Genomic DNA, 21,455 nt, shown 5'->3' on the forward strand with positions numbered 1-21,455 from the left:
CAAAGATGGTTGCTGATAGACTGGGACCACTCTGAAATACTTTTCAAACCTTTTTTTCCCCTGCAGCTGAGATTTTCTTATTGATTGATTTAGCAAGATGCCATACGTCAAATTGATGTTTAATATGTGGGAACTGCTCTCTCATTGTCTTGGCAATTGAAACGTCTCTGTCCGTGGCTATGAGGTCGATGTGCATTCCCCTCGATTGTAGATATTGCACTGATTTTATAAATCCTAGTTTCTCCATGGCCACTGAGGATGTACATTGTGTTACCTGCACGACCACCGAACTCACAATTTTCTTACTATCCATGTCCTGAAAGTGGTAGATGCAGTTCTTGGCAGAAAATCCAGGGCTGTTGCACTGTCCATCGCCGGCTAGCCTGAATCGCTTGCCTGCCTCAGGGGAGGCCTGCCTGGAGACACGGGGTCTGAGGAGGCCATGTGAGCGAATGCCCCTGGGCATGGGATACCTTTTGAAGTGTACATGCTGTTTGGCACCTTGGCCGTTTGCGCCCGTGACAGCCCCCCATGCCAGCGCTCATCCCCGGGTGCGAACCGCCTTTGATAGAGGAGGGTGGGATGGATGGGCCTGGGGCATGCAGATAAGGCACAGGAAGACTGCTGAATGGAGACACACTTATGTGGATTTCAGGGGGGCGGCCTGCCTCAGGGGAGGCCTGCCTGCAGACACGGGGTCTGAGGAGGCCATGTGAGCGATGGCCCCCGGGCGTGGGATGCCTTTTGAAGTGTACATGCTGTTTGGCACCTTGGCCGTTTCCGCCTTGACAGCCCCCATGCCAGCACTCATCCCCGGGTGTGAACCGCCTTTGATAGAGGGGGGTGGGATGGATGGGCCTGGGGCGTGCAGAAAAGGCACAGGAAGACTGCTGAATGGAGACACACTTATGTGGATTGCAGGGGGGTGGCCTGCCTCAGGGGAGGCCTGCCTGGAGACACAGGGTCTGAGGAGGCCATGTGAGCGATGGCCCCTGGGCGTGGGATGTCTTTTGAAATGTACATGCTGTTTGGCACCTTGGCCGTTTGCGCCCGTGACAGCCCCCCATGCCAGCACTCATGCCCGGATGCGAACCGCCTTTGATAGAGGGGGGTGGGATGGATGGGCCTGGGGAGTGCAGATAAGGCACAGGAAGACTGCTGAATGGAGACACACTTATTTGGATTGCAGGGGGGCAGCCTGCCTCAGCGGAGGCCTGCCTGGAGACACGGGGTCTGAGGAGGCCATGTGAGCGATGGCCCCTGGGCGTGGGATGCCTTTTGAAGTGTACATGCTGTTTGGCACCATGGCCATTTGCGCCCGTGAAAACCCCCAATGCCAGTGCTCATCCCCGCTGCGAACCGCCTTTGATAGAGGGGGTGGGATGGATGGGCCGGTGGGCATGCAGGCAAGTGTGTGGGAGTGAGGGGCCATCAGGCCCCTCTCATCCTTTACTTCTCAGTAGAAACTCGGACCAAGTGCCTCCAGTAGTGGGTTCGCCCCTTGCCCTTATGTGATAACTTTGGTTGACATTCGCGTAGATGGGACCACTGAGCAGGACACGGGGCATCCATTTTTGTATCCCCTTTCCAATCCATCTTGGTGACCAGGCCTCACTGCGCACAGCACATGGCTGTCATGATGCCTACCCCCGGAGCATCAGGCCAGGCCCAGCACCCCCGGGAGCAGGCATCATGCCCCCGGGTAAAAGCCCAGCGGCCCCTTATAGGGGCTCTTTGGACTCTGTCCTGGCGCCTTTGGTGCCAGGCTCATGTTGGACATCAGTCCTGGCGCCGTAGGCGCCAGGCTCATAAAGGAAGGTGTTTTGTGCACTTACCTGATGCAGACCATGCTGCAAGATTCAGGCCTCCCTGAGACCTGAAAGGGACTATTTTTTCATTGGGACTATTTTGCCACTCGGGCGTGGCCAGGGAAGGATACTTACCTGGAACTACTTTGGGGGCTATTTAAGCCACGCCCAGACAGGAGCTCACGCTTCGCGTTGTTCTGCATCAAAGCAGCTGAACGCTCACCGTGTCTGCTCCTGCATCTGGTCTCCAGTCACGCCCGCCTCGATCCTGGAAAACCTGTAAGGAAAGAAGAGAAGAGAAAGGTGAAAACCAAGAATTTTATCAAACTTCTTACCTGCATCCGGAACCTTCATGCCAGCGTTCCTGAGAAAAGATTTTCATTTAAAAGCACTGCGTTGCTCGCTCCAGCGCCTCGCTTCACTCACCTGTCCTCGGGAGTTCTTCTGGCTCCAGCGCGACTGTCTGCACCGGTCGCCACATCTCTGCGCCTAGGGGAGAGAAGAAGAGACAAAAGGTGAGCAGAAGGAACATATGAGGAAAGCCTAATTTTCCGCCAAAACACTTACCGGTCTTCTGTTGGTGGATCATTCCTCATTTCGGGTCGGCGCCGCTACGTTGGCAGGTACCGCACCCCGGCCCCTATGGGGAAAGGACAAAAGACATTACCGGAGGAATTTAAAGACATTAAGAGGGATCGCCCCCATCGCTAACTCACCTGAGTTTACCATCGGCAAGTCAATCCCTCAATGCATCGCCTTCATTTGCACCTGAAATAAAGACAGATCACAAGTTAGGAAGGCAACAGAAAAGGAGGCTCAACACTTGAACTTTTGTAATCTTCATACTTACAGCATTCCGCTCGGAAAAGTCAAGTGGATTTTGCCAGCGCCATTCTGAAAACCAGTGAAGTAACTGGACAAACACGCGCCCCTGCACCAGAAGCAGGATGGAGAGTTCATCCTTTCAAACCATAAGGTGAGCTTCAACCGGGGATTTCGGAGGAAGTTAGAGAAGAACGAAGAGGGGAAGGGGGGAGCAAGCACACTATTCTGCAGACTGTTAATCCCCTTTCTCATCTGCAGAAGGATATTCCTACGGGCCAGACAAGCAAGATTTGAGGGTCCTGTTCAGTCGGTGTTCTGAGTTCTGCGCATCACGCTCGAAGAGGCCACAGCAACCCAGACTAGACCAGCGCTTCCGTGGGAGTCAGGTGAGCGTTACAGACACGAAGCCTTCCTACAAATTCCCACCCAGGTGCTGTGGAAACTTCTGAGACTGATCAGTTGGCCCAACTACTGGGGGAATTACGGGCCGAAGTGCACGCCGCTCGTCAAGAGACTAATGCTCTCAGGAGGGAAGTGATTGTATCAAAGAAAGAACTGATGACCTGGCTAGACAGTTTTTGCAAGGTCAAGCTGGACACACTCCTCTACCCGGTTCCGGGGGGAACCCCGCTACTGTGGTTCCCAGTAACCCTGTGCAGATTAATCTACCAGGAAACATGCCGCTTGCCCCACCCGAACGCTTTGCTGGGGACCCCAAACGATTCGCTGTATTCATGAATCAGTGTCGTTTGCACTTCCTATGCAGACCTGGGGCCTTCCCTAATGACCAGACCAAGGTAGCCTTTGTATTGTCATATCTCAGCGGCTGTGCTGCCGATTGGTCAGTTCCACTGGTTACTCAAGATGACCCGATTCTCCATGATTTTCAAGGTTTTCAGGCAAGCATGGAAAGGTTATTTGATCAACACTCTCAGGGGCAGGCTCTGGATGACGAACTCCTATCCCTGCAACAGGGCAATCAGGACCTCCTATCCTAAATTGCAACCTTTAATAGACTAATTGTGGAAACTGGGTGGCCAGAGGATAAAAGAATCATGTTATTTTATCGAGGTCTACGCGGAGAACTTAAAGATGTCCTGGCCCAAGTTGTAAATCCGCCCCAAGAATGCACAGAATATATAGACTTAGTGGTCCAATTGGATCACAGACTTCAAAACAGAAAAGCAGATCAGTCCAAGTTTGAGACCCGGGTGTTGGTCAAGACCCACGCTAACCCCAAGGGTGCTGATGTATCTGAGCCTATGCAAATCGGAGGGGTTAAAGGACCTTTAACTCAAAAAGAACGTGAAAGAAGATGGCAGATGCAATTATGTCTTTATTGTGGGTCCTCTGGACACTTTCTACGAGATTGCCCGGCAAAACTGCCCAAGAAGGTGGTAGGAGCCGCTGATAAAAACCATGAAGACTCTGTTTCGGGAAACGACCACGCCCGGCAAGCGTAGGGGTCCGCTTGCCGAGCTTGAAAACTAACTTTCAGACCTCGCATTTCATTGTGCCAATGGTCCTCGTAGATCCGGAACAGCCTAAGCGGTTGCATGCAATAAAGGCATACATCGATAGTGGGGCTATAGGAAATTATGTGGATCGTGAATTGGTCTCTAGGATTAACCTCCCTCTGTGTCCTAAAACCAGCAACGATGTCATCACCACAGTCGATGGAACCGAAATTGCCTCTAGACCGGTAACACATTCCACTGCTGAGGTGACACTTATAGGTCCGGACGGCCATCGGGAGGCAGTTGTGTTTGATGTAATCAAGGCTCCAGAGTTTCAGGTTATTCCCGGAATCCCTTGGTTAGAGACACATAATCCTCAAATTGATTGGCGAGCGAAGAGAATAACCTTCCCAGATTGTGCACAAGCCTGCTACCTAGAAAATCTGAAGATTAGTCTAGCGTCTGTAACCTCTGTCTCCATGCGACTACCTTCGGAATACCAAGACTTTCAGGACGTCTTCCAAAAGGAACAGGCCAACACCTTACCTCCCCACAGATCGTATGATTGCCAAATCGATCTGGTGCCCGGTGCACAACCCCCTTGTAGCAGGATTTATGCCCTTACTGAACCTGAGAATCTGCATTTGAGACAATATTTAGATCAATACCTAGCCAATGGTTTCATTCGCCCGTCAAAGTCGCCGGCATCCTCTGCTTTGTTATTCATGCCCAAAAAAGAAGGCGACCTTAGAACTTGTATCGACTACCGCGCATTGAACCAGATAACTGTTAAAAACCGTTACCCTTGGCCTCTGATCCCTGAACTCCTTGACCAGGTGAAGGACGCTTGCGTATACACCAAGTTAGATCTCCGGGGGGCTTATCATCTGGTGCGAGTAAAAGAAGGCGACGAATGGAAAACGGCCTTCCGTACAAAATATGGATTATTCGAATACCAGGTGATGCCTTTCGGGTTGTGCAGCGCTCCTGCTGCATTCCAATTCTTCATGAACGATGTCCTTCGGGAACAGATCGATGTTTGTGTTGTCGTATATAACGATGACATTCTTGTGTACTCCTCTTCAGAATCTGATCACAGAAAGCATGTCAGGGCCGTCCTTGAGAAATTGCACCAGCATAAACTGTTTGCAAAGCTGGAAAAGTGCGTTTTCCATACCACCGAGGTTGAGTTTCTTGGATTCATCCTGACACCTAAAGGGGTCCGAATGGACTCACGAAAAGTGGATGCCATCCTCAAATGGCCATCATCTAGTTCGGTGAAAGGTGTCCAAAGCATGCTTGGTTTTGCCAATTTTTATCGGAGATTTATCCCGGAATTTTCACGTGTGGTACAACCCATCACTGCACTCTTGCGAAAAAATAAACGCTTCGAATGGACCGAGGAAGCCGAACAGGCCTTTCAGGAATTGTAAGCTAAATTCATGTCCGCACCTATTTTGAAGCACCCGCGTCCCGATCTCCCATATATAGTCGAAACCGACGCGTCCAGCTTAGCCATGGGAGCTGTCCTGTCTCAGAGAGATCCTGAAAACAACCAACTGCACCCCGTAGCATTTTGGTCCAGAAAGTTCTCGCCGCCTGAGGTAAATTATGCAATCACCGACAAGGAATTATTAGCCATTAAGTCCGCCTTTAAGGCTTGGCGGCATTATCTTCTTGGCGCCAGGCATACCATCACTGTGATGACTGATCACCGAAACTTACAATATTTAAAAACTGCCAAGGCTCAATCGTCACGTCAGCTCCGATGGGCTTTGTTCTTTGCTGAGTTCGATTTTGTAATCACTTACCGCCCCGGCTGTAAGAATGGCAAAGCGGACAAGCTATCTCGAATAGGAATGGGAGAAATAGACACAAACTCGGAACCTGTGCCGATAATTCCCGAACAAAGAATTTTGGGGATAACCTCTTTACAAACCCTTGAAGACATTCAAGCATGGGTAAAACAACTCCTGGACTCTACAGCCTTGCAAGATTGGATCCAAAGGGGGTCTTACTTTTCGGTCAACGATGGCCTACCATACTTCCAAGGACGCTTATTTCTGCCAGAAAAGGAATTGCAAGAACTGTTTATTTCACGTCATCATGATACCCTGATGGACGGACATCCTGGCATTGCCAAAACTGAGGAAAAAATTAAACGACAATTCTGGTGGCCTTCCTGGAGAAAGGATATTAAATCTTTCGTGATGTCCTGTGGAGTTTGCGTCCAAAACAAAGGCCAAAAGACAAAACCCGCCGGTCTTCTTCAGCCTTTAGACATTCCACCAGCACCTTGGCACACCTTGTCACTAGATTTTATCACGGACCTGCCCCCTTGTAATGGATACAATACTATTCTGGTTGTGGTGGATTTATTTTCCAAGATGGCCCATTTTATTCCGTTGAAAGGATTACCATCAGCTTCTGTCCTAGCCAAGGAATTCCTCGAAAATATCATCCGTTTGCATGGATTCCCGTCCATACTAGTCTCCGACCGGGGAAGCCAGTTTATTTCTCATTTTTGGAGGAAGTGTTGTCAACTGGCACAAATTGACGTAAGGCTCTCAACCAGCCACCACCCACAGACCGATGGTCAGACGGAGAGAACGAACCAGATCCTTGAACAATACTTACGATGTATGTTGCACCAATCGGAGGGTAATTGGAAGGATATTTTATGGGTGGCCGAATATGCATACAATAACTCGGTACACTCTGGAACTGGACAAAGTCCCTTTTATGCCCTATATGGACATCACCCTCGTACTTCAGACCTGGACTCACCTCTGAGCCTTGAAATGCCCGCAGTGGACCATTTGCATTCCACGATAACTCAAGCCTTCAAGGATGCAACTGCACATTTGCAACAAGCGAAAGGGAAATACAAAAGGAATGCGGATCTGCATCGGAGTGAGGCGTCTCCATACCAAATAGGGGATCAAGTATGGTTGGCTACCAAACACTTATTGCTCAAGGGACCTCAAACTTTTAATCCAAGGTATTTGGGCCCTTACTCGATCAAAGCTATAATTAACCCAGTGGCAGTCAAGCTCGATCTACCAGCTAACATGCGGATTCACCCCGTTTTTCATGTGTCACTTTTGAAACCAGTGCAAACAGGAACCATATTAATAAAGCCACCAGAACCAATCGAGATAGATGGGGAGCCTGAATTCGAGGTGAAGAACATTTTGGATTCTAAGATCGCAAAATCAAAACTTTTCTATCTAATGGATTGGAAAGGGTACGGCCCTCAGGAAAGGTCTTGGGAACCCAGCGACCACGTACATGCACCTCGGCTGGTAAAAAGGTTCCATCAGAATTTCCCAACTCAAACCGAAACCTCCAGAGGGAACAACCTTGGGAGGGGCCTTGGGGGGGAGTGCTGTCATGGTGCCTACCCCCGGAGCACGAGGCCAGGCCCAGCACCCCCGGGAGCAGGCATCATGCCCCCGGGTAAAAGCCCAGCGGCCCCTTATAGGGGCTCTTTGGACTCTGTCCTGGCGCCTTTGGCGCCAGGCTCATGTTGGACATCAGTCCTGGTGCCATAGGCGCCAGGCTCATAAAGGAAGGTGTTTTGTGCACTTATCTGATGCAGACCATGCTGCAAGATTCAGGCCTCCCTGAGACCTGAAAGGGACTATTTTTTCATTGGGACTATTTTGCCACTCGGGCGTGGCCAGGGAAGGATACTTACCTGGAACTACTTTGGGGGCTATTTAAGCCACGCCCAGACAGTAGCTCACGCTTCGCGTTGTTCTGCATCCAAGCAGCTGAACGCTCACCGTGTCTGCTCCTGCATCTGGTCTCCAGCCACGCCCGCCTCGATCCTGGAAAACATGTAAGGAAAGAAGAGAAGAGAAGAGAAAGGTGAAAACCAAGAATTTTATCAAACTTCTTACCTGCATCCGGAACCTTCACGCCAGCGTTCCTGAGAAAAGATTTTCATTTAAAAGCACCGCGTTGCTCGCTGCAGCGCCGCGCTTCACTCACCTGTCCTCGGGAGTTCTTCTGGCTCCAGCGCGACTGTCTGCACCGGTCGCCACATCTCTGCGCCTAGGGGAGAGAAGAAGAGACAAAAGGTGAGCAGAAGGAACATATGAGGAAAGCCTAATTTTCCGCCATAACACTTACCGGTCTTCTTTTGGTGGATCATTCTTCATTTCGGGTCGGCGCCGCTACGTTGGCAGGTACCTCACCCCGGCCCCTATGGGGAAAGGACAAAAGACATTACCGGAGGAATTTAAAGACATTAAGAGGGATGGTCCCCATCGCTAACTCACCTGAGTTTACCATCGGCAAGTCAATCCCTCAACGCTTCGCCTTCATTTTGCACCTGAAATAAAGGACAGATCACAAGTTAGGAAGGCAACAGAAAAGGAGGCTCAACACTTGAACTTTTGTAATCTTCATACTTACAGCATTCCGCTCGGAAAAGTCAAGTGGATTTTGCCAGCGCCATTCTGAAAACCAGTGAAGTAACTGGACAAACACGCGCCCCTGCACCAGAAGCAGGATGGAGAGTTCATCCTTTCAAACCATAAGGTGAGCTTCAACCGGGGATTTCGGAGGAAGTTAGAGAAGAACGAAGGGGGGAAGGGGGGAGCAAGCACACTATTCTGCAGACTGTTAATCCCCTTTCTCATCTGCAGAAGGATATTCCTACGGGCCAGACAAGCAAGATTTGAGAGTCCTGTTCAGTCGGTGTTCCGAGTTCTGCGCATCACGCTCGAAGAGGCCACAGCAACCCAGACTAGACCAGCGCCTCCGTGGGAGTCAAGTGAGCGTTACAATGGCCCCCACCTTCGTTCCCACCAGAGGTATTTGCAACAGCTAATAAATGTAACACATCACTCTTCCTCTTCGATCACTGCCCTGAATGTGAACCAGCTTGAACTAAGCACATAGCTCGTTCATCTGCACAAACGTGTCCTCAATATCTGCATGCATTATTTAGAATATATTATGTTAGCTTAGATAGTGACCACCCTGCTTCACAGCGACCTGACCTTCACCCATTTGGAGCACAGATGTCTGACGTCCATCCTTGAATGGAGACACACTTGATTCATTTAAAAAATCAAAACAACCGTTGTTAAAATATATGTGGTGTTTTATTTTGTATCTTATTTTGATGACACAAAAATACAAAACTTTACACATTGTACAGGTCAGATTGCAGCACAGTGAGAGAAAATCCCCTGTACTGACCGCTGTCACTCGGGAACGTTTCTCTTATGGCATGGACGGCACAGGCGGGTATTACTCTTCGAACGCAGTGTCCAAGCCTCCCGTGAAGCCACCATGTAAAGGAACGTTAGGCCACCAGCCTGTATCACCTGTGAAACGGAATGAAACAAACTGTTTTTAAATGACCAAGATATAGTTAATAAATCAATGACAATTCTTGTAACTAATGGCATTCTGCTCGGACAAATGCTATCTAGATTTTTCTAAAATCAAGCAACTTAGGCTTAAAAACACATGGCCGACCCGTAGGGGCAATAAAAATGTTTTACCAAACCATTCCTTTAAGTTTGGAAAGACTCCTGCCCAATACTTAAAAAGATTCAGAGAGTATAAGAAAAAAGAAGGTGGTACTTGGGTATCTTATGTAACTGAATCCTTAAAAAACTTGACTGGCTGGGTCGAAGGTTATAAGGTTTCTACCTTTGAAGGTATGATAAGTCTCGCCATGATGGAACATATTTTTGTATCTTCTTCCCCTGATCTTAAGCAGCACTTGGCAGATTCAAAGGAGATAGATCCTAAGAAGCCAACCATTGCAGCAGATTTATGGGTGTCACATCGAGTGTCCCATAAGGACAAGACTCATCCTGGCAAGCAGGAGGAAGGGAAAAAGTCCAAAGATAAGGAAGGTGGGGAAACTGATAAATCTTCTTCCCAAAAGGGCCCCAAAAAGGAAATAAGGGTAAGACACAAGACAACTCACAGTGTAGTGGATGTTAGCCTCCGAAACAGATCTCTGGTTATAATAAGCCTCCCTATGTGAACAGACCCAATGGATCCTGTTTTGCTTGTGGAGCAACTGACCACGTGAAGGGAGATCCCAGATGTAAGATCCAAACCTTGGGGGTCCACTCTGCTAATATGGCCTTCTCCTCCTACGAGGAAGAAGAGATTACCGGAGCATCCTTCTCCTCAGACTCCTTCCCCAGTGGTATAGAAGCTGAGGTAGTTTTAGTTTCCCTGGGTTCCTGGGAGCCTAAAGTCTCAGAGGTTTATGCTAGGATTCGGACAACACCAAGCACTACTTTAAGGATAGTGCGATGATCAATCGAGGTGATACTCCATCTCTTAGGGATAAGGGGGGCATTCGGACTGTAGTGGATTCTACCTTGGTAGATTCAGAGGAAGTTGCCAGAGCTACTCTGATGCCCACTAAGTTGGCTGACGGCCCACCTCTCATGTTCCCAGTAATACCTGTAAATCTTACTATCAATGGTACAGCAGTCAGGATTCCAGTGAGCATTCAGAAGAGTGTCCCAGGAAAGGTCTTGTTGGGCAATGATCTCAGAGCTTTAGGGCTTGTGGGAGATACTGCTGACAGACCCTGCACAAGGTCTCAAACAAGGGCAGAACTGGCCAAGACCAATGCCCTGCCCCAGCCAAAGGGAAAACCCAAGGCTAAAGGAGTCAGAAAACCAAAAAGAGGGAAAGATAATATTCTGCTGAACTCGTCTACCACTGAGGTGGAGGTAGTTGGTCAATCACCCGGACCTGACGAGGAGGTGGTGATGCCTGAAGTATTTGACCCCAATGACCATCCTGAACTAAACGATTTGTTAGTAGAAGGTGGTCCTGACCGGGAAGAATTCAGTAAAGGCCAACGTGAGTGCCCATCTCTGGAAGGCCTAAGGAACTTTATGTCTAAGTATATGCAGGCTATGTGGAAGGAATGTGGGGTCACCTATAAGTTTTCTTCCGCATACCATGGTCTGGTGGAACGGTTTAACAGGACCTTGAAAAGTATGATTGGGGCTCTGGAAGAACCTCAAAGAAGAACATGGGATCTTCTTTTACCATGCTTACTGTTTGCCTACAGAGAGGTACCACAAGAGGGTGTTGGCTTCAGCCTCTTTGAACTTCTGTTTGGTCACCCTGTAGGGGGACCCTTAGCCATAGTCAAGGAGGGATGGGAGATGCCCACGCCCCCTATTACTACCAACGTAGTAGACTATGTGTTAAGGCTCAGAAAAAGGATGGTACCACTGATGGGTCAGGCTAGTGACAAGTTGAAGGCAGGACAAGCTCTGGTGAAACATTGGTATGACCAGAAAGCTTCCCTCATCAACTTCACACCTGGTCAGCAAGTCCTGATCATGAATCCCATAAGGCCTAGAGCCTTACAGAACAAGTGGCCTGGCCCTTAGACAGTGGTGGAGCCCCTGGGTGAGGTCAACTATTTAGTGGACATTGGAAGGCCTGGACAGGCTACAAAAGTGTTCCATGTAAATAGGCTAAAGGCTTTCATCCCAAGAGTTGAAATCGCAGCACTGCTATTGGCTTCAGATGTTGAGGAAGAGGAGTCTGAACCTCTCCCTGACCTTTTTCAAAGCAGTCCTTCAGATAACTCCTTTGAGGGTGTCCGAGTGGCCCCTCACCTGACTTCTGATCAGCAGGCTGAGGTGAAAAGTTTGCTTAGGCAATTTTCCCCCCTGTTTTCACAGTCCCATGGTTTGACACCTTGGTGCAAACATAACATAGACACAGGAGACAGTGTACCTACCAAAAGTAGGGGATACAGAGTGTCAGACAAAGTATGGTCTTACATTAAGACAGAGGTCAACAAACTATTGGATCTTGGGGTGATTGAACCCTCTAGTAGTCCTTGGTCCAGCCCTTTGGTTTTGGTTCCAAAAGAAGGTACTTCTGAATTGAGGTTCTGTGTGGATTTCAGGGCTCTGAATGCTGTCACCAAGACAGACGCACACCCCTTGCCCCGAACAGATGAGCTGGTGGATACCTTTGGTGCCTCCAAGTACCTCAGCACATTTGACCTCAATGCAGGCTATTGGCAAATAGCCCTTGCAGAACATGCTAAGGAGAAGACAGCATTCTCAACTCCAGAGGGTCTTTATCAGTTCAGGGTAATGCCTTTTGGGTTGAAGAATGCACCTGCCACTTTCCACAGGCTTGTGAATCATGTGTTGAATGGGTTTGATGAATTCTGTCTTGCATATCTGGATGATATAGCAGTTTTCAGTGCCACCTGGGAAGACCATGTGAAACACCTTGGGATTGTGTTACAGGCTCTTCAGAAGGCCCACTTGACCATAAAGGTCAGTAAATGCCAGATTGGACAAGTTTCAGTGGTTTACCTTGGACATGAAGTAGGTGGAGGAAGGATACAGCCTCTACCCAGTAAAGTACAAGCAGTACAAGACTGGCCTACCCCCACTACACAGACCCAAGTGAGAGCCTTCTTAGGACTCACTGGTATTACAGAAATTTCATGGCAGACTATGGCATCATAGCTGCCCCTCTGACTGCTCTCACCACTCCAAAGAAACCCAAGAAGGTAACTTGGACTGAAGAGCGTGAGAAGGACTTCGATGGCTTAAAAGACTTCTTGTGCCAGGCCCCTGTTCTCAGGGCCCCTGATTGCCAAAGACCTTTTATTGTGTAGACAGATGCCTCTGACACTGGGATAGGAGCTATACTATCACAAGTAGATGAGAAGGGTAAGGAACACCCTATTGGCTTCATTAGTCGCCAGTTTAAGGACAGAGAGCTCAGATGGTCCACAGTAGAGAAAGAATGTTTCTCTGTTGTGTGGGCCCTACAGAAGCTGAGGCCCTACCTCTATGGGACCCATTTCACTGTGCAAACTGACCATAAGTTCTTAAAGTGGCTAATGAACATGAAGGGAGATAATCCAAAGTTGCTTAGGTGGTCTATAAGTCTGCAAGTCTTTGACTTCACTATTGAGCATAGGCCAGGTGTCCAACATAGCAATGCTGATGGGTTGTCCAGAATGTTTAACCAACCTGAACAAGAAACTCATCCAGGGGTGGATTAGTTCCCCCTGTCCTTAGTCTGGGAGGGGTGAGTGTTAGGAAAGATTTCATATTTTAATGTAATTTTCCCTCCATGTGTCAACCCCCAAACTGTTTGCTGCTTTTTTACACCCTGATCTAAAGATTGCCAGAGAAGCGCAGCCCTCCGCTGCAATCCTCTGGGCTTTCGCTCAATTCTTATGGAGAAACTGGCATGCCCTTAAGACAGTCAGTACTGGGAGACTTTGTTTCCCTTAGTCCTTTCCTCATGTTGCAGCTTTTTGTGCAACATGTAACAAGAGTGCAATGTAACTTACTTTACCACACTCTTGGGTCTCTAGTCATTCCAAATGCCCTAGAAACTCTCGCCGGACTTATTATGAACTGTGCAGGTGTGTCACAGACAGGACTGGTGGCAGCTATCGTTTATCTTATGTTTTGAACCCTTTTTTGCGATGTTATCCGCGCTTACCGCGTTTGGCACGAATAGGTGGCCTGGCTCCAAAATGGCCATGCCACGCGGTTCTTAGTCCTGTCTTTTGGCCTTCTTGCCCCTTCACCTTCGCCAGGTCGAGCCGACCCGGGTCAGTCCTTATTTGGTCATGCACTTTCTCACGAAACCCAAAGCTTTCGCGGGCTTCTGCATGCCTTGTGTGTGTGCCTCCAGGATGTGGGCTGGGATGTCTGTTCCCAATACACATCCTGGCTGCCAGAGAGTCTGGAGTGTCCTGAATGCCTAGGACCACCGTGGTTCGTGATTGGTCCACGTGTGGAGTGAGTGTTTGTGAGCAGATCTCCCAATGGGTCCTCTCTGTTTTGGCACGAAGGGAACTTTGGATAAGAGGAGGCCGAAAACACCATTACCATGTTGATCTCCTGAGTTCACACCGAACAAGGGATAAGGAGCCAAGTATCCTGCAACAAGAAGCAGAGTCGAGGAACCACTGGTGACCACTGGAAGGTTTGGCACCCTGAGCCCGCTGTCGTCCTGCGAGACCATTCTGCATCTGATCGTCCTAGAATGTCTGCGAAGGCGCTTCAACCCATTGGAATAGTGGGACCAATTATTCTTGACACCTTCATCAAACCCTGCAAATAAGCCTCTTCGGAAGTGTCCCTGGACCAACCAGTGGGCTGACCAGTTTACACGGGACGTTTGCTCTGTCACCGCTGCCGTTTCGGGGAAGCCCTCGAAACTTGGCTACTGCTAGCTCTGTGTCCACGGCACCCTCACACCGAAATTCGGCAGTCTGACGTGAGTCAAGTGCGCCCAGACCAGAGTAAACACGGTTGCCGTATTGCTCTGCTGTGGTAACGACCTGTGCACGTTCGCTGCATTTGTGACCCCCTCGACCCTGAATCCTGCTACCGCGGAATCTATACAGTGTCGAGACGTCCTGATTGAGGCATCCGAACCTGCCAGCAACGTGAACTGAACTGGCGAAGTCTGGGTCTGCCTGCGTCAGGGACCGGTGAGTAGTCCATACCCCAACCGGTGGCCCTTAGCGCAGGAACCCATTTCTTTTCTACCGCTGCTGCCTCTGCCCGTAAGCGGAGGTCTTGCTTGAGTAGTGGGGACTTGTTCTTCATCGCTTCATCCACCTTCCTGAACTGTCACAGACCCTTGAAGAGACCCTATTTTGTCCACTGGCACAAGCGTGTGAATGTACTACCGAGCATAAGGCACCTCTCTTCGTAGGGCTTGGACTGACTCTTAGTTAGGTGTATTTCTGATGTCGAACTGGGTCTAACGATTACTTGCACTGCCTATTTTCCTCCCCATCTAGGTGGTCTACATATTTCGTGCTCCTAACTCCTTAGACCCCTCGGTCTTGTATATATATTGTATTGATTGTGATGTGTTGGTTTACTTTAGTATTATTGTGATTATTTGCTATGGTCGATGTTACAAAGGCCTTGTAATAAATGCGTCTATATTTTTTATATAACACCTGTCTGGAGTAATTTGTAAGTGTCCTTGCTTTATGTGCTCTTCGAGTTCTTTCAGTCACCCTCACCCCTCTTGAGACTTAGTCTTGACCGCCGCCATCGCTACCCTGATTGGTCTGGCTTGTCCAGAGGTTACCCTGTTCCAAGAAACTAGGCTGACCTTCTGAACCTCTGCCCCTCCTGGTCAGAATTCAGAAATCCATCTTAACACTGACCAACTGGCAATCCACACCCCTCACTTTTGACTTATATTTAACCAGAAGTTGTGATATTTCTGGCTTAGTTGAACATGGGAATCTCCTCAGGGTTGGCCACTCAGATAAGAACTGGTACGGTACCAGGCAGCTGTCTAGCACTGAACTATGTCCTCCAGTCAGCGCACTGCAATTCACCATCCCTCTCAGCATCGTGTCTCAGGATGTCTGACCTGAATACACCCACTCACAGCTCTTTTCATAGCTCCCCCTGTCACTCACAAGAATCCTTCCCCTTGCCAACCATCCCACTGAAACTACATGATTCCATTGTTAGAGAGCAAGAAGATACATCTCTTCTTGAATTTCCTGCTCACACAAAGGCTTGCCTCAGCAGAGCGTTTTCATGTTTCGTTTAACTTACTGCACCAAACTCAGTCTGCACAAAACTCCATTTTACAAAGCTATAATGGATTTTCCAAAACTTTCCAGGCTATTCCACATAGACTAATTTGCACTACATTTTATTAACGGACATGTTACATGTTACTCAGGTTGTATACGTATGTTAGTATATTAGTATTAGTTTTGAAGCAATTCAGTCAATTGAAATATCACCCTGAAATAATATGCACTGTAAAGCATGCTCCTTATTTCTGAACTCTTTGCATTTTCCATCTTGCACCTCATGCATTGGCAACCACATGCCTTCTGCATGACCCACACTAAAACCCATATGTGCATGCTAACATAATGAGCCTTCAATTCGGAGCCTCCAGCAACTCAGAGCATCCAGCAACTCCTCCTAAAGTCCCTCTTTTTTTACTGCTGGAATACCTCCTGAAATCACTGCAGGGAAAAACAAAAATAATTGAAAAAAGAAATAATTTACTAAAACGCATGTGCTGCTTCCAATTGAATTTTCCATACTTGAAAATAAAAAATATGTAAATTGAAATCCAGGTATGAGAACATTTTGTACATATCTCCAGTCTTGAGAAAAATAAGTGTGACTCTCAATCACAATACCAACAAAAATACATGAAAAGTAATGAACAAAAAAATATTGTTTTTGTTTTTTAATCTTTTTTTAATCTTTCTTTTTATCTTGATCACCTTATCTTTATCCTGATCTCTTGAGCTTCTTGTTCTTTTTTTTTTAATGCAGTCTGTTTTTTTTATCTTTTGAGTTATTATTTTTTGAAAGATAATGTTTGGATCTTTTTTATATGAGATTACATCTTTTTTTAATCTATTCATCACCTTCGAGTCTTTTGATATTTTAATTGGTGATCCAAATCTTTTCTTTCAATCAGAAACCAAATCATTAACATTTTTAGAAAACATTTGAAAACATACAGCCAATACATCTGTATCATTTAATCGACTACAAAACCCAGTAAAAATAAAAATAAAAATCAGTTTGTGATGAAATAAGAGTTTTTGTAAATACCTCCTATAGTAAAATAGTTCATGACAGTAATAATAAAACAGTTTGTAATCCAAGTACACCCTGTCAATAAGAGTTTGTGGTACAATCACATAGAAACCCGTTGTTGGCAGAACTACTCCATTCCAGGACTCCATGGGACATCCTCCAAGGTCGGCATCTCCACATCTATTGAAGTTGTCATCTTCACATCTTTTGAGGTTGTCATCTTCACATCTTTTGAGGTTCAGGGGGCTTTCCAGGGGACCCCGATCCAGGGGTATCCTCCAGGGGACCAGCGCTCCAGGGAACCAGTGCTGACGAGGAAAACAATTAGTTTTCTAAAGCAAAAAGAAAAGACACATTAAGTATCAGGCACAATAAACCTTTCATTTCCTATTCCACTGGAGCATCTGAATGCAAATGTGATTATGCACAAAAAAGCACATTATAGAAATAACATGCCATGCAACCAAGATATTCCTTGAATAAGTACACAATTAATTACCCCCCTACCACATGGTATTTCCATATAAGCTCCCCTTTGTACCTTGCAATTCAATATTTGTTAACACTCTGTTAGACTCAACTTGCTCTAACCTTTTGATCTCATGCTTCAGGTGGAGAGGTTTGATTTGATTAACATCGACAAACTGTTCCACAGTAAATTCACCCTCCTTTCTGGCAATTCAATAGACCACAGGTGAAAAAGTATCTGTAATTTTATATGGCCCTTGCCATGCTGCAAGACATTTTGAGTTATTGTGTTTCCCCTTCCCAAAATTAAATGTATACACCTTGTCTCCTATTTCATATTCCATCACAGATGCCTTCCTATTGTGATATCTTTTTGCACCATCAGCGGTCTTTTCCAAATTGTGCTGCACAAATGCAAACACATGTTGTAAGTGCTTCCACAACTCTTCCACATATTCATGAATTGTGGAGGCATTTACAAATACTTGCTCATTTGTTTTGTAAAGCAAGTGTTGTGGCAAAACCATTTTCCTTCCTGTCAATATTTCATGGGGGCTGAGATTTGTTGATTTAGCGGATGTCAATCTGATAGCTATTTGTACCAATGGAAGCCATAAATCCCAACTAGAACCTGCTTCAGCTACACATCTTTTTAACATATCAACTATTGATCTGTTACACTGTTCCACTCCCCCTGAAGAGGAGGTCCGATAAGAAATATGTAGTTTTCTTTTCACACCTAAAATTTGCCATATTTTTGTCGCTTAGTGCACTAGTGAAATGACTTCTCCTTTGAGGTAAACCAAATCTTGAAAAAATATGATTTACAAGCAAAGTGGCTGCTGTTTGCGTACTGCGAACTGGGGCTGGAAAACACTCCACCCATTTGGACATTAGAGAAGTTAATGTAAACATTTGCCTATTTCCACTTGCTGATCTCTGTACAGGCCTGACATAGTCAATTTGTAAATCATACCATGGGAGTTTCAAACCCCTTTCCATCAATGGTGTTTTAAGAATAGGTGACGCAGGTTGAAACTGGGCATATATTAAAAACCCTCTGGTAGAGAGGTCAATATCTTGGGGCAAGTTTTTTGTGAACCCCTGTGTCCTGTGGTTATGGCGTTGTGGGCATGATGTAACATCAATCCCAAAATGACAAGGGCACTATCCATTGTATTTGGCCTGTCACAGATTCTCTAATCATTAATCCATCTGGTAATCTAATTCTCTTTTTGTTTTAAGTAAGACTCTCAACTCCTCTTTTCCTTTGCAGTCCTCTTCAGTCAGAGGATGTTGTTCTGTATCTAACAATTTTTTTAGGCCTAGAATGAGATCTTCCTTTTGTGCTTTGATTAGGTCCTGATCTGGAGTATCAAAACTCCATTGTGCCACAGGCTGCTCAATTGCTTTTGGAGTTTTGGAGCTTGTTATTGCATCTACCTGTATTTCACCAAACAGGTGTTCAATTATCCCATTACAGCTCCAATTTTGGCTAACTGATCTGCTTTGTCATTCCGCTTTTTCTTCTCACCTAGTGTTTTCAAATTATCATGTATTCTCCTCCAATGTATTATCAAATCATTTTCTGACACAAGTTTGTCTATGGCTTCACTCATCTTGCCGTGTTTAAGTGATTTTCTGTTATAGGTGAGCATGCATTTTACCTTCCAGCAAGGTAAATATTCTACAAAGCTATTTCGCACATAATCAGAATCAGTTACTAGAACTATTTCTTTGAGTTTATTTTCTACTGCTGTAGAGATTGACTTGCAAATAGCGGCCAATTTTTCCACTTCACTACTTTCGGGACATATCCTCATGTTTACCCTTGGAATGTTGCTACCTCGAAACCATATATTTCCTGTTCAAGCTACACGCTCTTTTTATGCATAATTTTCTACATGGTATGTGCATCCATCTATATACACAGTTGGTAAATCTCTACATATTTATTTTGAATGATTTGTGTGGGGATTGCTCAAATTCATTCAAATTGTTTTCTAGCTCTGTATCATCACGTGCACAAATGGCCGCACAATCAGCCAACTCTGCGAGTCCTTGGGCAACCGGGCTCTTTGTATTTTGTCCATATTTCACTTCTACAGGAAATCCCCCAAGTGCTAATGTCCAGCAGGTAATTCTTGACTGGGCCAAATTCCCTGATCTGACTTTCTTACTTTGCAGAAACTGCAGAGGCAGGTGATTTGTTTCAATAATTACCCTCTCATCTTGAATTATAGGGTGGAAATTTTGCAACGCCCAAACAGTGGTCAGAAGTGCTTTTTCTCATTCACTAAACTTGGTCTCTACCTGTGACAATGCCTCGCTTGCATATGCAAAAGTTTTGTTATTCACATCATGTTTTTGATATAACCCTGCTGACATGCATTGATCAGTAAATCGTTTTTCTACAAAGAAGTCCTGTTTCTTTATTCAATATGCCAAACATGGTGCTTTCATTAGACATTAGACACCCTTTAAGCCTGGAAACTGCCTTACTTTGTCCTTTTTCTCCATTTCCAGGGTACACCCTGTTTCAGTAATCTTGGTAAAGGTTGTGTAATCTCTGCATAATTCTCAATACATTTCCTGTTGTAACCTGTCATCCCTAACAAACTCTTCAAACTCTTCAGATTAGTGGGATCTTTCAGTTTATACATCGCCTCCACTTTTCTCTTTCGCGGGTTTAACCCATTCTTGGTCACTTCATGACCTACGAAGTTTGCCTTCTTTTTACACCATTGTACTTTTGGTAAAGATACCTTTACCCCAGCCTTTTGTATCCGACTAAGCACATGTCAGATCTCGTTGCAGTGGCTTTTCAGATTTCCATTTTTAATTAGCACATCATCCACATAAACTATCGTCCCCCTTTCAGCTGCATCCAGGAGTACCTTGATATCCCAAACTCACTTCCACTATTGACATACCCAAAAGATGTCCGGGACCACGCATATTGTGATTTGTCAAAAGAAAATGCAAACACATTTTGAATATCTTCAGCCAGTGCTACACACCAGTATCCAGCTGTAAGGTCTAATGTAGTGAAACCTTTGACCTATGAACCTGTGTGAGACCCTGATCAATAAATGGAAGGGGTCACCTTGAAACAGGTACATTTTTGTTTCATTCTTGTAGATCAGCACACAAACGTCATTGGCCAAACGCCATTGGCCATTCGGTTTTAACACACCCAATAAAGGGGTATTTGATGTGCTATGAATAGGCCAAATATTTTTTCGATGAACTGATCCACATACCATAGTCTTTCTTGATGGCCATACACAATTGTATTAGGGTCAAATCTTCTCTGAGTCCCTAGAGTCTGGTATCGGCCATTGTACATTTGATTTTGATTGCTATTTAGGCCTGGCATATTGGGGTGAAATCCCACCCTGGCGGAATTACCCAAATATCTAGGACTAATATAAGACTCCCTATTTCTTGGATCAACTGATTGGAACATAGAAGTTTGGGGTGATGTCCTCTGTGAAGGCATACCCCTTTGATTAGGTGTCATGTTGTTTCTTGCCTGGGTTTGGCTGATTCAAGCAGCAATTTCATAGATTTTATCTCCGTTATTGCTGGCACGGGTTCCTTAGATTTTGGTTTTGTCTCCTTAGTCTTAGGTCTTTCCTCCCTCTAACCAAAAATCACTTCATATAGTTTGGTCCCCTTTTCTATCCATTCTATTGTTTTTTTCCCTGTCAAGTTTGCAAATTAACTGGGATACTATTTCTTTTTGGAGCCCATAAAAGTATGCAGTCTTAAATTCTACAGAGTTAGGGTTAAGGACAAATCAATGCGTGAAAATGCTCTTTTTAAATCTTGGAGGAACTGGCGAGTGGACATATCTGGCTTGGAAGTCATAGTGTAAGATGCTTTTTTTGCCTACTGTATAGACTGACAAGGTGAGAACTGATGTCTAACCTCTTTCTCAAAGTCTGCCCATGACACATTTTCCTGTTAATTGAGACCCTGAATGACACTAGCAGCTGCTAAATCTAGTGTTAGGTGAAGGTACTGTCTATATTGTTCACTAGGTATCCGGAGGGCTTTACATATATTGTGAACTGTTTCTAAATAGTATTCCATGCAACAATCCCCTGGCCTTTTTAATGGTGTAATCAAAGGTTTGATAGACTTCATGATTTTGATAGGGCCACATAGTGCAATCTGGTATGTGTCATTGTGTCGCTCATTTCTGTTCTCTTGTGAGCAGGAGTGATTGTAATTAGTTGTTGGTGATTCATACGCCATCATTGGGCTATAATCAGGTCTGGCCATAG

Source organism: Ambystoma mexicanum, chromosome 5p (genome assembly GCF_040938575.1).
Source record: "Ambystoma mexicanum isolate Mex_15411 chromosome 5p, UKY_AmexF1_1, whole genome shotgun sequence".
Classification (NCBI taxonomy): domain Eukaryota; kingdom Metazoa; phylum Chordata; class Amphibia; order Caudata; family Ambystomatidae; genus Ambystoma; species Ambystoma mexicanum.